Here is a 15366-nt window from a genome sequence, read left to right as displayed (position 1 = left end):
ATGACAGCAAGCAGAGATGTAGAAAACCATGAACCACTTTTCATTACACAAACATTATCAACTATTTGCATTTGAAATTGGGCAATCCCTCCATTGGCTAAAAGCAAGACATATCATAAGGAAGTTATAGTTGAAAGCTGCAACCAACAAAAATTTTCCCGGTTGGTGCATAATGGAGGCAGGCCCAACCATTTTCTGCAGCTAAGAGAGGACTTTTTCACAAATATTCTAAAAAAGACCTGTGAGAAACACATACCATGCCAACGTGGTTAACTGGTCTTGTAAGGAGAGCAATAAGCGAGAAATATAAAAAGCAAAGGTAGCAGTGAGGCGTTACAGGATTATAGAGAGAAAAATAAATTCTGTAAAAAACAGTTAAAGGCAGCAAAAATAAAGACTGAGAGAAATATTGCCAAGTCTTGTATTTTATAAGTACATAAATGCTAAGAAACTAAAAATAGAAAGTGTGGACCCACTGAGGAATAACCCGGGGGTCATGGTGGAGGAAGATGAGGAAAGGGCCAATCTACTGAATGTCGCATTCATATATCTTTACCCAGGAAACTCCCATGGTGGAAGACATGATTAGGAATAATGTAAATTATCTTTGTAATGTCAACAGTTCAAATTGCCAGGCCCAGATGTCATACACCCCCGGGTTCTGTATGATCTATGTACCGTGATAGACAGACCTTTATCTTTAATATTTGAAGATTCCCTGAGAACTGGTTCTGTTCCACCGGACTGGCGCATAGAAAATGTGGTGCCAATATATAAAAAAGGATCAAAAAGTGACCCTGGAAACTACAGACCTGCGAGTCTAACTAATATAATGAGAGGGGTTTGTTAGAGATGCTATACTTAGGTATCTCACTGTACATTACATTATAACCCAGCATCAGCATGGGTTCATGATGGATCGGTCCGGTCAGACTAATCTGATTGGCTTCTATGAGGAGATAAGTTCCAGACTGGACCTCAAAGCGAATGATTCAGTGTCGCATAAAAGGTTGATACATAAAATGACAAGGCTGGGACTAGGGAAAAATCTGTGTATTTGGGTAAGTAATTAGCTTAAAGATAGAAAATAGAGGGTCGTCATTAATGGCACATTTTCAGGTTGGGTTGATGCTTCCAGTGGAGTACAACAGGGGCCAACGCTTTTTAATACTTTTATTAATGAAGTGGGTTTACACTGTCAAGTTTCAATATTTGCAGATGATACTAAGCTGTGTAAAGTAATAAATACTGAGGTTGATAGTTTAGCATTAGAGAGGGATTTGTGGAAGCTTGAGGAGTGGGCAGAAAAGTGGCTTATAAGGTTTCATGTAGATAAATGTAAAGTTATGCACTTGGGCCGTGGAAACAAAAAGTATAATTATGTTCTAAACAGTCAATTACTTGGTAAACGGCAGCTGAAAAAGACTTGGGAGTATTGGTGGATGGTAAACTTAATATTAGCGACCAGAGCCAGGCGGCTGCTGCTAAAGCAAGTTAAACCATGTATCAAGAGAGGAATAGATTCTCTTGATAAGGACATAGTTTTGCCCTTATACAAATCCCTGGTCAGACCACACATGGAATACTGTGTACAGTTTTGGCCACCAGTGTATAATAAGGACATAGTAGAACTGGAACGAATGCAGAGGAGAGCAACCAAGATTATTAGGGGAATGGGGGGATTAGAATACACTGACAGATTACAAAATTTGGGGTTAATCAGTTTAGAAAAAAGACGGCTGAGAGAAGACCTCATTACAATGTACAAATACCTGAACAAGCAGGACAAGGATCTCTCCAAAGATCTTTTTATACCTAGGCGTGTGAGCAGGACAAGGGGGCATCCTCTACACCTAGAGGAGAGGCTGTACTACCATCACCATAGACAGGGGGCATCCTATACGCCTAGAGGAGAGGCGATTCTACCATCACCATAGACAGGGGGCATCCTCTACACCTATAGGAGAGGTGATTCTACCATCCCCATAGACAGGGGGCATCCTCTACGCGAAGAGGAGAGGTGGTTTTACCATCAGCATAGACAGGGGGCATCCTCTACATCTAGAAGAGAGGAGGTTCTACCATCTCCATAGACCGGGGGCATCCTCTACACCTAGAGGAGAGGTGGTTCTACCATCACCATAGACAGGGGGCATCCTCTACACCTAGAGGAGAGGAGGCTCTACCATCACTATAGACAGGAGGCATCCTCTACACCTAGAGGAGAGGAGGTTCTACCATCACCATAGACAGGGGGCATCCACTACACCTAGAGGAGAGGAGGCTCTAATCACCATAGACAGGGGGCATCCTCTACATCTAGAAGAGAGGAGGTTCTACCATCTCCATAGACCGGGGGCATCCTCTACACCTAGAGGAGAGGAGGTTCTACCATCACAATAGACAGGGAGCATCCTCTACACCTAGAGGAGAGGAGGCTCTACCATCACTATAGACAGGAGGCATCCTCTACACCTAGAGGAGAGGAGGTTCTACCATCACCATAGACAGGGGGCATCCACTACACCTAGAGGAGAGGAGGCTCTAATCACCATAGACACGGGCATCCTCTACACCTAGAGGAGAGGAGGTTCTACCATCACCATAGACAGGGGGCATCCTCTCAAAGGAGAGGTGGTTCTACCATCGTGGGTCTAATATCACGGGTTATGGGGAAAAAACATTTGTTTAATTCTTAAAGGTTGGACTTGATGGACTTGCATCTTTTTCCAGCCTTATATACTATGATTTTAGGGTCATATTTTGGGACCTTTGGGATACAGATGATTTAGTAGGACCATCTGACCATCAAATCCCTATGACGTGTCTGGTTGAGGTTTCTTTGGGATATATCCAAGGAACCTGAACCTTATTGGGGGAAGCAGGATGTTAGCTTTCAAAAGAACAAAAATTTCATCCGATAAAGCTACTTTTCCCAATTAAACAAAGGGTCTCAAAAAAATCAATCCCTAAACATTAACATCCATAGTGCCATGTTACTAATTTCTTGAAACGTTCCCACAGTCTGGAAAGATCTGTAAGTGAAACAATGCGAAGTGCCAGGAATTGCTGAGAAAAACATTGTTTGTTTTGTATGATTGTAAACAGATATTACAGTGACTATTGCACTGATGATCCTTAATTAGAAGTGGATCTCCAGTTTGTTTGTAGGACAGGTCTGTACTTGTTGGCCTCTGCAAATACTAGGTAGACTCTGTGAAGTCACTGGGTGCTTGCAGCTCTTTCAATGAGCGGCATGAAAAGTGTTTGTAATCAGGGTCATTCCCAAGGTAACGGGGACTCGGCAGCCATGTGAGACACAGAGGCTCCTCTTACAGGAGTGAGGAGGAAAACAGGCAGAGGAGAACTGGAGAGAGAGAGAAAAGCTCATGATACAGACTAGAAGATCCTACAAAAATCCACTCGAAAAGAGCTCATCGGAAACTGAAGGATGGTAGAAGACTTTAAGATCCAGCCACTTTAAGAAGACATCAATCTAGAGGTACAGATACTGCATCTATACAATCGTTAGCAACTAACAACAAAGTGAGAGATACACAAGATTCTTGGTGGCTTCAACAAAACTTCTTCAAGACCAAAATATGACAAATATGTAACCGAGGATGGAGAACAAGTGTTTAGGATTAAGGTGTCTGATCGGTTAAGAAAAGTCTACGAAGAGTTTATTAGGCGCCAGAGACTGGGGAAGGGGGCGACGAGACGAAAGTGAGAGACGTTCATGTGTGGGACAAAGAGTTCAGCTATAACTGAATCAAGGCCTACATCTACATGAAGGAAGGTCGGTGAGGGTCTTTGTATTGTGGATGAAGTTTTTGTCTCCCCAGGCTGGAAATAACCATACAAGATTACGTGAGTTGGTTCTACCTTCTAGTAAACTTTATTATTTTTAATGTTATAGTTAGCAAACATCTCCTCCATCCTCTATCTCCGTAGTCAGATCTTCAGATTCACATTGTTTATCCTGGCAGGGGAGATCATCTTACGCGAAGGTAGTTTTTGTGGTGGATATACACGAGCCCCCACTCTCAGCATATTTATGAGTTTCTGTACTTTATGCTATTTGTAGCTTCACGAGGTTATTTGTTCGGGACATGGGGTTAGCATCAGGTTCAGGACACGGAGAGCACGACAGGAGCTCTAATTTATAGTCCCTGCATCGGATTTGCAAGTTGAAAAAGTTGGGTTGATGTTAAAATGATGTGAATGGAAAGATGCTTTGTGTAGTTGCAGGTGTAGGTGAAGTTGTGTAGATCAAAAAAACAAAAATATGTGATTATATATTTTATCTTATATATATATATATATTAAATTATATATATGATACGAAAAAATCGCAGCACTCCGAAATTTCAATAAAAGCAAAAAAACATACTTTTTATTCCAACATGTGTCCGCTATATATAGAAAATTGTTTTATATATATATATATATATATATATATATATATATATATATATATATACTATATATTTTATATATTAAATATGTGACCATATAAATCTGTGTCACTATGTTATAGAACAGGAAGTGCCGAGTGATGACTGATATAAGAGCTGACTGTTCTTAAGCAGTTTGTTCTTAAGTTGAATTTGGATGTAAATAGTAACTGTATATTTTATCATTGTAGATCCAGAAAATTATTTTTTTTTGACTCACTGACAATTGAATTTTCAAATATTTTTGCTGTAATGGCACCAAGGATTATCAATAAAGCTTCATTACAGACTACTTACAGCTGATCATTACAGTCTGGGACTATAATAAAGCATTCAGAGAACTTCACCAAAGGTCACAGTGGGCAGAGGGGTCCGTCTGTAACTAGGGGTCGAGTGTCCTTAAAGGGGTTATCCGGGTTTAAAAATCTTTTTATGGCCGGGCTGGGGAGGGCTAGTTAAACATAATAAACATGGACTTACCTCCTCCGTAAACAAACAGGGGCACGGAAGCCGCGCACAGGGAGCTTCCGGTCCGCGTTGTGGACGGCTCCTCCCATCCATCCCTATCTCTCAGCGTTGTAAGCGCTGGGAGATGGTGCGCATGGGAGCATCCGGCCGGCCGGAAGCTCCCTGTGCGCCGGTGTAATGAAACCGGCGCACGGAGAAGACAGGCCGCGGCGCTGGACATCGGCAGCACCGGAGGAGGTAAGTACATGTTTATTGTGTTTAAATAGCCCTCCCCAGCCCGGCCATAAAAAAATTTTTAAGCCCGGATAACCCCTTTAAGTAGGGGACCGCCTGTATAGTTTTGTGATAAGACATTTAATTTACCTTGTATTTATTTATTGAAATAAATTATTTTGGGAGTTTAGTAGGCGGATTAACTCAATGACTGATAAATATTTGCTAAAACTTTGTAAAGGAATAGGCAAAATATACAGAAACAAAATATATAACCTGAAACAGTAGATTAGATTATTTTTCATTGATGTAACTCTAATGTATATTGCCAACTTTAGCCTCCTTCATTACCAAATTACAGGCACTCCCAGGGTTATGTACAAGATAAGTTCTTTAGGTTTGTTCTTAAGTTCAATTTGTATGTAAGTCAGAACTGGTATATTTTATAATTGTAGCTCCAGACAAAATCCTTTTGTTTTATCCCCACGAAATTGGATTTTGATAGTCATGTCAAACATTACAGACACTTTACAGCTGATCATTGCAGCCTGGGGCTATAGTAACATCCAGAGATCTTCACCTGAGATCACAGGGGGCAGAGAGGTCCGTCGGTAACTTGGGGTGTCCTTAAGAAGGCCTGTAGTGTCATATGTTTGGTTATATTTCAGGAGCATAAAGTAGAATATGCAGCACTTTGCAAAAGTTATAGGCAGGTGTGAAAATTCTGCAAAGTAAAAGTAGAATAAAAATAAAAGTGGCAATAGTTTATTTTCAATTAACAAAAATAAAGTAAATGATCTTAATTAGATAAATATTTGGTGGGACCCCCCTTTCCCTGCATCCAGTCTGCTGGGAATTCAGCGGGGAGGTTGTTCCAAACATCTTAATAGAAATCTACCATCAAAATCCATCATGGTAAACCAGGAGCACTTTCTCATAGATCCAAGCATTGTGACTCTGGTCATCTTTTAATACTCGTTTTCCAGGGCCTCCTTCCCTCATTACTTGTATAATTATTCTAATGAGCCAGAAAGGTTCTGGGGGTTGTTACCAGAGCCCTTCCTGTAACACTGTGCAGAAGCACTTCCCCCTCCCACTGTGTGATATGACATCAGACAGAGGAAGGAGGAAGTGTCGAGGGAGCAAGGAGGAAGATGAGACAATGTAACACTCTTTGAAGCAACAGCATGGAATGGCTCTGGTAAAACCCCTCGGAGCCCTTTAACATAATTATAATAGCTGTTTTTGGGAGGAAGGTGGCCATGGATAACAAATATAAGAAGATTATCACAGTCACGGTGCCTGGTTTATCATGATGGATTTTGATGGAAAATTTACTTTAAAGAGTGAACCACAGATCCTCAGTGGATAGAAACTTTCTCAAATCCTTTGTATCTTCATGGAATTCCATACAGATTGGATGACGTTTTCATCAGGTCTCTGTAAGGCTGCATTCACACACATGTATGGGGGACGTATATACAGCCGATATACGTCCCCCATACACTTCTATGGGCTCACGGCATGGTACGGGAGCAGTACGGTGCAGCACATGTGCGGCACCATACTGCTCCGTACCCCGGGAAAAGATAGGACATGTCCTATCTTTTCCCGTATTGCGGCGCCGTCGCCCATTTGTTCCTATGTAGAGGGGCGGGGGTGAGCTGCGCTCACCTCCTCCTCCTCTCCCCGCGCTGCCGTGTGCCCGCCGTGCTACGGTGCGGCGGGCAACAGCAGTGTGCATGTAGCCTTAGGGGCATATCTATATCATAAACTGCAAGGTGGTCACATAGTTTGGTAACTCCAAACGTCAATCTGATTGACATTTGAAAAATTTTCATTTACTAAATAACAATATTTGAATTTTTTTTTTTTTTAATAATTCTGACTTCATACAGAGTACATAGCTCTGCACAAGTCCTGATTCTCTGATGGGAGCTCTTGAGCCTGAAGTGTACTCTGCTTCATTGCTATGTCACGATTTCCTCAGGTCTTTCTACTTGTCACATAACGAGCATTTTCCATAGCGAGTCTCAAAAAGTGATCAGCTGCTACACATGTTATATAGTATAGTTCAGTCTTTTTTCTGTAGTCTCTTCATGTGATATAATGTACAGTGTACAAATGTAATATCTAAAGTGTTGACTAGAGATGAGCGAGCACTAAAATGCTCGGGTGCTCGTTATTCGAGACGAACTTTTCCCGATGCTCGAGTGCTCGTATCGATTAACGAACCCCATTGAAGTCAATGGGAGACTCAAGCATTTTTCATGGGGACCAAGGCTCTGCAATAAAATGTGTCATTTCATTGAGAAATAAGGAAGTCAGTCCTGTTTGTTTGTTTCTTTGTATTCAATGGAATATTTCTGGAACTTCAAAAATGACCCGTGTTAGACATCTGCAATGTGTTCTTCACACATATTGTTCTTCACATACTATTGTGAAGAACACCGTTCTGCACTTGTGTCTTCTGATGAGTTAGAAGATGTACGGAAACATCTGCAATGTGTTCTTCAGTGAAGAACACATTGCAGATTATTCCATACATCTGCCAACTTATCAGAAGACATGAGTGCAGAACGGTGGCACTGTTCTTCACTGAGTTTTCTTAAGTGAATGCTCGTTCTCGAGCTGGCGAAATACTCGTCCGAGCAATGAGCCGTTTCGAGTAGGCTAATACTCGAACGAGCATCAAGCTCGGACAAGTATACTCACTCATCTCTAGTGTTGACCCATACAAAATTGTAGACCTTCACAAGGCTGGGATGGGCTACAGGACAATAGGTAAGCAGCTTGGTGAGAAGGCAACAAGCGTTGTTTCAATTATTAGAAAATGGAAGAGACACAAGAGGATTGTCAATCTTCCTCGTTCTGGGGCCCCATGCAAGATCTCGTCTTGTGGGGTAAGGACGATTCTGAGAAAGGTCAGGAATAAGTCCAGAACTACACAGGAGGAGCTGGTCAATGACCTGAAGTGAGCCTCCAAGAATACTGTTAGTAACACTAACCTGCAGGGTTTGCAAGGCCCCCTGCTCACACCAGCACATGTCCAGGCCCATTTAAGGTTCACAAATGACAATAGAACTCTTGGGTATCAACTTTAGTCATCATAACAAAGTAGCCAAGTGAGAAGAGTGTTTGAAGGAAGAAGAAAGATCCTCACAACCCCAAAAACACAGACCCAACCATTGAGAATTGGGTTGGAAACATCATATGTTGGGGTGATTTTCTGCAAAGGTGTCAGGATGACTGCATCATATTGAAGGGAGGATGGATGGGGCCATGTATTGCAAGACTTATAAATAATAAAAATAGAAAGGTTCAGCTCACCACTCTTGTTGTTTCTGCCGATGGATGGACGTGCTGTGGTAACAGAGGTAACTTGCGAAAGAAAAGGAGGGTTTGTCCAGCATCCAGGCCGAAGGAAACTTCAGTAATCTTCCATTATAAAAAATTCCACTTTATTCAAATATCTTTAAAAACAGTAGAGACGTCTTATAACATAGCAAATCTGACGCCTTTCGGACCCTGTTCAGTCCTTAGTCGTAGCCTGATTTGCTATGTTATGGGACGTCTCTACTGTTTTTAAAGATATTTGAATAAAGTGGAATTCTTATAATGGAAGATTACTGAAGTTTCCTTCGGCCTGGATGCTGGACAAACCCTCCTTTTCTATTGCGAGACTTAGGTCAACAACTTTCTTTCCTTCAATAAGAGTATTGACAATGAGTCATGGATGGGTCTTCAAGGTCTTCAGGAGCCAACTAAGCCAAGCATATTGGGCATATGAAAAGGCTACCTCCTGGGTACTTACAATAGTGGCACAACCAGTGGCATAAACTGTGGAATACTTGTTCATGTAGACTCTTCCCAGGAGATGATTAGATATTTCTCTCCGTACTCTATATAGCTATGTCAGTGGCTTTGCGAGGTCAAAACTATTATCAGACCCGCTTTAAAATATTTCTGATTTTGCAGAAACAGCTTCAGATGTATAAATAACTAAGAACATAAAAGGTTATTTTTATAGTTCACATTCACAGGAAGGGGCCTCGGAAGACTTTGCTGTTGCCTTTCCATCTCTCACTCATTATATGCAACGAGAAGAATAGGAGAGATTTGCATCTAAAAATATTTCGGTTTAGCATCTCTAGCACTCTCGTAGTTACATAATAGGAGGGTGTGTGAGGGTGTTGATCTTTGGAGGCTTGTCTCTTGTGACTCTGTTAGTGAGGATATAGCTAATGTAAGAAGAGCAGAGTCATAAGGTCTGAGGCGAGACAACTTGTGGTACAGGGAGTAAGGTGTAAGACTTATCATATGACTGTGCCGAGCAATCATTGACTGTAATCTACAGTACAGACCAAAAGTTTGGACACGCCTTCATATTCAAAGAGTTTTCTGTATTTTCATGACTATAAAAGTCAGTAGTAAATTGTAGATTCACACTGAAGGCGTCAAAAGGCATCATATACTTAACAAAAAAGTCTGAAACAACTGAAAATGTGTCTTATATTCAGGTTCTTCAAAGTAGCCAGATTTTGCTGTGATTACTGCTTTGCCTACTCTTGGCATTCTCTTGATGAGGTAGCAATGGTCTTCCAACAGTCTTGAAGGATTTCCCAGAGATGCTAAGCACTTGGCCCTTTTGCCTTCACTCTGTGGTCCAGCTCACCCCAAACCATCTTGATTGGGTACAGGTTTGGTGATTGTGGAGGCCAGGTCATCTCCATCACTCTCCTTCTTGGTCATATAGCCCTTACATAGCCTGGAGGTGTGTTTTGGGTCATTGTCCTGTTAAAAAATAAGTGATGGTCCAACAAAACGCAAACTGGATGGAATAGCATGCCCCTGCAAGATGCTGTGATAACCATGCTGAATCAGTATGAATCCCGAGCAGTGTCACCAGCAAAGCCCCCCCCACACACACCATCACACCTCCTCTATGCTTCATGGTGGGAACCAGGCATGTAGAGTCCATTCCTTTATCTTTTCAGCGTGACACAAAGACACCGTGGTTGGAACCAAAGATCTCAAATTTGGCCTCGTCAGACCAAAGCTCAGATTTCCACTGGTCCTATGTCCATTCCTTGTGTTCTTTATCCCAAACAAGTCTCTTCTGCTGATAGACCTCTGTGCGGCAGTGACCAGGTCTCTAATCTGAGCTGCTGTTACCCTGCGATTTCTGAGGCTGGTGACTCGGATGAACTTATCCACCGCAGCAGAGGGGACACTTGGTCTTCCTTTCCTGGGTCGGTCCTCATGGCAGCCAGTTTCTTTGTAGCACTTGATGGTTTTTGCAACTGTACTTGGGGACATTTTCAAAGTTTTCCCAATTTTTCGGACCGACGGACCTTCATTTCTTAAAGCAATGATGGCCACTCGTTTTTCTTTACTTAGCGGCTTTTTTCTAGCCATAATATAAATTCTACCAGTCTTTTCAGTAGGACTATCAGCTGTGTATCCACCTGACTTCTGCAGAACACAACTGATGGCCCCAACCCCATTTATAAAGCAAGATATCCCACTTATTAAAACTGACAGGGCACCTGTGACGTGAAAACATTTTCTAGTGACTACCTCTTGAAGCTGGCAAGATTGGCAAGAGTGTGCAAAGCAGTAATCAAAGTAAAAGGAACCTAGAATATAAGTTGTTTCACACTTTTTTGTGTGAAGCCTTCAGTGTGAATGTATAAATTTTATAGTCAAGAAAATACAGAAAACTCTTTGAACGAGAAGGTGTGTCCAAACTTTTGGTCTGTGATGTATATGTGCATATAATCCATGCATCTGTGTGGTTATCAAATTGTGTAGTATAAAAATATGCAAGGGTACACAGGTTTAGACTCTGTGTACCCCTGAGGTCGCTTGTTGTAGCCAAACACGTCAGGGGGGTTTAGTTCTTAGCTGTTTTTTCAATTTTCATTTTAGGCGGTGGAAAGTGTTAGAATCCAACTGGTTTGACTTGTAGGCAGACCAGCTACTGATAAGGATTCATAGCAATTATAAATGATACTGATCTCTATTTTATACAACTGAGCTAAAAATCTGAGTGCTAACAAGGGGACGTTTCCTCTCTAAGGATGAGAGAAGTCAGTACAGTCCCTACAGTAATTATAGAGATAGTTACCTGATAAATAATATAAGAGAGACACCCCTGCATCCTAGATCTATTATTAAACCTTTTGGTGTTTATAATAAGAATTCAGTAAATTGAGTTAATAAAAGTTGTCATCTAGTACGATAATACAATCTTTTGGCCATTAATAGGGCATCTAGTGGCTCTAAATGAGTTTTTTTTTTTTTTTTTAAAAAGATAAGTCATTCGAGACACAGGAGGTTGGTGGCGATCTCTAAAGTAACACTAAGGATATGGTGAGTTCCAAATTGTTGGACCTTCCCTCACTGAAAGATCCTGGGTAAATACCTGACAACCAAAAAAGGGATCGATCATTTTTAGTCCTAACAAAGGAATTTTTGTATATTCTCCAAAGAACTTTACTAATGAAGTTCTCAGTTGCAGCCAACATTGATAGATCTCTGCCAGATTCTGTCCATATTGCAACTAAAATGCTGCATGCATGGCAAGGTTTAGATCTCTGAATTCTCATCCGAAGCAATGCCGGATCACACAAGGATCCACGTTTATTGAAGCCCCTGCGCCAGTTTTCTTGTCTGACTTTCTTGTCTGCTTGCAGAAGTCTTTAGAAAGTGTCAAAGGGGTACTTTGCCTGTGTAGTGTACAGGGTGCGCCAGATTCAGTAATTGTGGCGCACGTTATTCATGAATCTGGCGTCCCCGCACTGCTCCGACAACTATTTTTTAGTGCACCTTTAACATAGGGCATGCAACACACTTCTGTGGGACACTGCATGACAAATGTGTCACACGGTCATACTGTGGACTGGAACGCCATTGCTGTACAGAATTTTGTGTCACGTCGGGTACAGTGCAGCCGGCACCACAAATAATGCAGTTTGCCTTAATAGAATGTGCAAAGTCAGATTTTAAGACACTGCTACAGGGGCTTTAATAAATGTGGGCCAAAATTCAGCACTGAAAGGGGCACTCCGTTGCACAGTCGCACTGTGAGCCACATTTATCATGCAGAGTCGCTGGCACTGGGCTCCATAAATGCTCATGGAGCCTGGAGCCCTTCAAGCTAATTTGCATAATTAGAAAACCTTTATTTCTAAAAATAACTAGGCCATAAGAGGCTACAAGACGAGCGGTTCCTGACAGAGAGGGCACACACCTGTGTCAGGCTTCTGGGGCAGTGAACCCCCTGGACCACAGCGGAAAATGACAGAAGCCGACACCTGGGACCGGGAATCTAAGTGGCACCCGGTCTTCACCAGAGCCCACCGGAAAAGCAGGTTGGTCTTGCTGCGGTGTGGTGCCACCAGGTCATTCCACAGGTGTGACTTGTCCGCGGTGGCAGCCAAGGTCGCGGTACAGAATTAGCAGGCAATCTCATAGCCGGGGACAGGCAGTTGGTCAAGGCAGGCAGCAATGGATCGTAGTCAGGGCTGGCAGCAGAGGATGGGGTCAACAACAGGTCTGAGATCACAACAAGAAATCAAAACACAAGCACAAGGCACAGGGAACAGCTTTCTCATCGGCAATAGCATGAAGATCCATCAGGGAATGCTGGCAGATGCCGGGCTTTATCCATTTCCTGAAAAGGGCCATCACCAATTAGTGGTGCGCTGGCCCTTTAAATCTTCGAATGCCGGCACAAGCACGCCCTAAGCAGGGGCACATGCGCACTGACCAGCTAGGACGGGAGATGGAACACGGAGAGGTAAGTGAGGTCCGGGGGAGTGGAAAGGGTCGGCGCCACAGGGAGGGGTATGGGTGCACCTGCGATCCGAGATGGGGATCGCAGGGGCGCCCATGACAACCTGCATGTCAGTGGTAGATGTCCTGGACATCCTGGTGGTAGATGTCCTGTAAATCCTCATACATACCTTTAAAAAACTTAAAATACAACCCTATAACTTTGTAATATCCTACCCTTTTCCACCTAGGGATCCCCTGTTCATGTAAAGCTTCTATAGTAGTATCTCTTATACACTGAGTATTTGATACATTGCATGCCATTTATACATTCCTCTACTCCATCCTGTCCTGTGTTGGGGAGGTGTTATTACGTACTACATAATTTAGGGATTTAAAGTTTTCACTTAATCACGGCTTCGTGTCAAATGCTACACCCACTGACCTTATTTTTCAATCATTAGTTGCCATTGCCAGCCAGGTCTATTGTGTGCAATGTGATTACAAGGCATTGTAAAGTAACCGCAAATCAATAATGTGAAATACGGTCCCAGCACAGAAACTATAAATAAATATTCATCATGATTCACAATGGAAGATAAAGTAGGACAGAATCGTTACTTCTGAGAAAGTATTGGCTAATTGCTCGGGGCAGGTGACTTGTATTGGAGCTGATATCATGAAAGTCACATTTCCACTGTTATAATATTAAATTAATGCAGAAACTCAATATTGATAAGAGAAGAAAAGTGTTAAAATCCCGCTGTTTACATATGTTTTTGTTGGAAGGAGACTGTCGATAATTATAAATCAAGAACTTATTAGATATTCATTAGTCGATTCTCACATTGCAGGCATAAACTAGACTATATGACTAAGTCTACAACATGGTCGCCTATACTGTTGGGTCTAAGACCCTTCCGACTTGTGGGTATGCCAATGTCCATGCAGTGTCGGGGGTATGAGCACACACTGTTTTTTTTGGCCAAGATTTTAAAGTGTTCCCACACGATGTGAAACTTTAGCAAGAAGTCTCCAAGTGACTTTAGAGGGAAATTGCACCTACTTTTCAAACAACCAAAGAATTGTAGTTGTATCAAGTTTAACATGCCCTGTATACAGGAAGGGGGAAAATGTATAAACACAAGGGGTCCAACAGCTAAGAGTCCCCCCCCTCCCGCATGATCTAGAATGGGGGGCTTAACCTCCAGAACCTGTGGAAAAATTGCGAGCTTTAGTAAGCCGATCAATAGCAGTCAATGGAGCACAGGACAAGCTCGTCGGGGCAAGTCTGGGGACTGACAGGGGGGAGGAGATAAACGTTAAACCTGATACAACCCCTTAAAGTGGCTTGTAATAACCACAGCAGTATGCTCCACTGTTAGGCTACATGCACACACATGTATGGGGGACGTATATACGGCGCTATGGGCTCACGGCCCTGTACGGGAGCGGTACGGAGCGTACCACTCTGTAGCGCGGAGCACAGTGCACCATATGTTCCTATGGAGAGGGGTGGGGGTGAGCAGTGCTCACCTCCTCCTCCTCTCCCCGCACGCTGCCGTGTGCCCGACGTGCCACAGTATGGCGGGCAAAGGCAGTGTGCATGTAGCCTTATATTAATAATACTTGAACTAGGTGTGAGCATATCCTAAAAGTGAACCAAGGTGTTATTCCAAGACACATCCTCTATATGTCTTTGTCCATACACTGTTGAATAAAGAATTTGGATAGTATACCAGCGATTGTCGTCTCTCCTTCTACTCGGTTGATTTATAAGCTGTTGTCGTTGTGGGGTAGATGCACCACAATATGCACCGCAGCCTAAAGCTCATTACCCACAAGTGAGTTTGGTCACACAAACTCACACCTTGCGTTTGTGGAACTTAGAATCATTGAACTGTACTCAGCCTGTTCACTTCAATATTTCCAGGTTCAGTCTGGAAAATCCTGAAAATGCACAGGTCAAGGTTGTCGGACCAAACTTTGTAGCACCTGGCTTCAGTTTTAACTGCAACAATCCAAGTGAAGTGGGGAATAAGGCTACATGCACACGATGAATGCCCGCCGTACTGTAGAACGGCGGGCATACATCGGCACTGCGGAGAGGAGCAGGGGATGAGCGCAGCTCACCCCCGCCCCTCTCCATAGGACTATACAGCGCACGGCGCCCTATCACGTATAAAGATAGGACATGTCCTATCTTTCTAAGGGCTACGGAGCGGTATGGTGCTGCACGTGTGCTGCACTGTAATGCTACAGTACGGTGCCGTGAGCCCATAGAAGTGTATGGGGGACGTATATCGGCCGTATATACGCCGACCGTATATACGTCCCCTATACATGTGTGTGAATGTAGCCTAAGATGTGGTGGTTGCTATAACGTGGCTACAACCAGATGGTGCATCAACCAAATGCAATGTTATTTTCGAAGATCACTATGCAGCTT

The 15366-nt window shown here is 42.8% G+C and overlaps 1 protein-coding gene across 4 annotated transcripts in view; it reads left to right on the top strand.

Annotated features, from left to right (window-relative positions):
* Window positions 1-15366, top strand: part of USP2 (ubiquitin specific peptidase 2) — a 79060-nt gene that overhangs the window by 7106 nt on the left and 56588 nt on the right. Inside the window, exon 1 of one of the 4 annotated variants that reach the window (XM_072155611.1) lies at window positions 3309-3502. The exons of 2 other annotated variants lie outside the window; for them this stretch is intronic. The gene's annotated coding sequence lies outside the window, so the exon portion shown is untranslated. Of the gene's footprint in view, window positions 1-3308; window positions 3871-15366 lie in introns of those variants that run through there. One more of the 4 variants, XM_072155609.1, reaches the window with a different exon arrangement.

The sequence above is a fragment of the Engystomops pustulosus genome, chromosome 6 (genome assembly GCF_040894005.1).
Source record: "Engystomops pustulosus chromosome 6, aEngPut4.maternal, whole genome shotgun sequence".
Lineage (NCBI taxonomy): Eukaryota > Metazoa > Chordata > Amphibia > Anura > Leptodactylidae > Engystomops > Engystomops pustulosus.
Note: the sequence above shows the minus strand (reverse complement) of the source record. Positions and strands in the feature narration are given on the sequence as shown.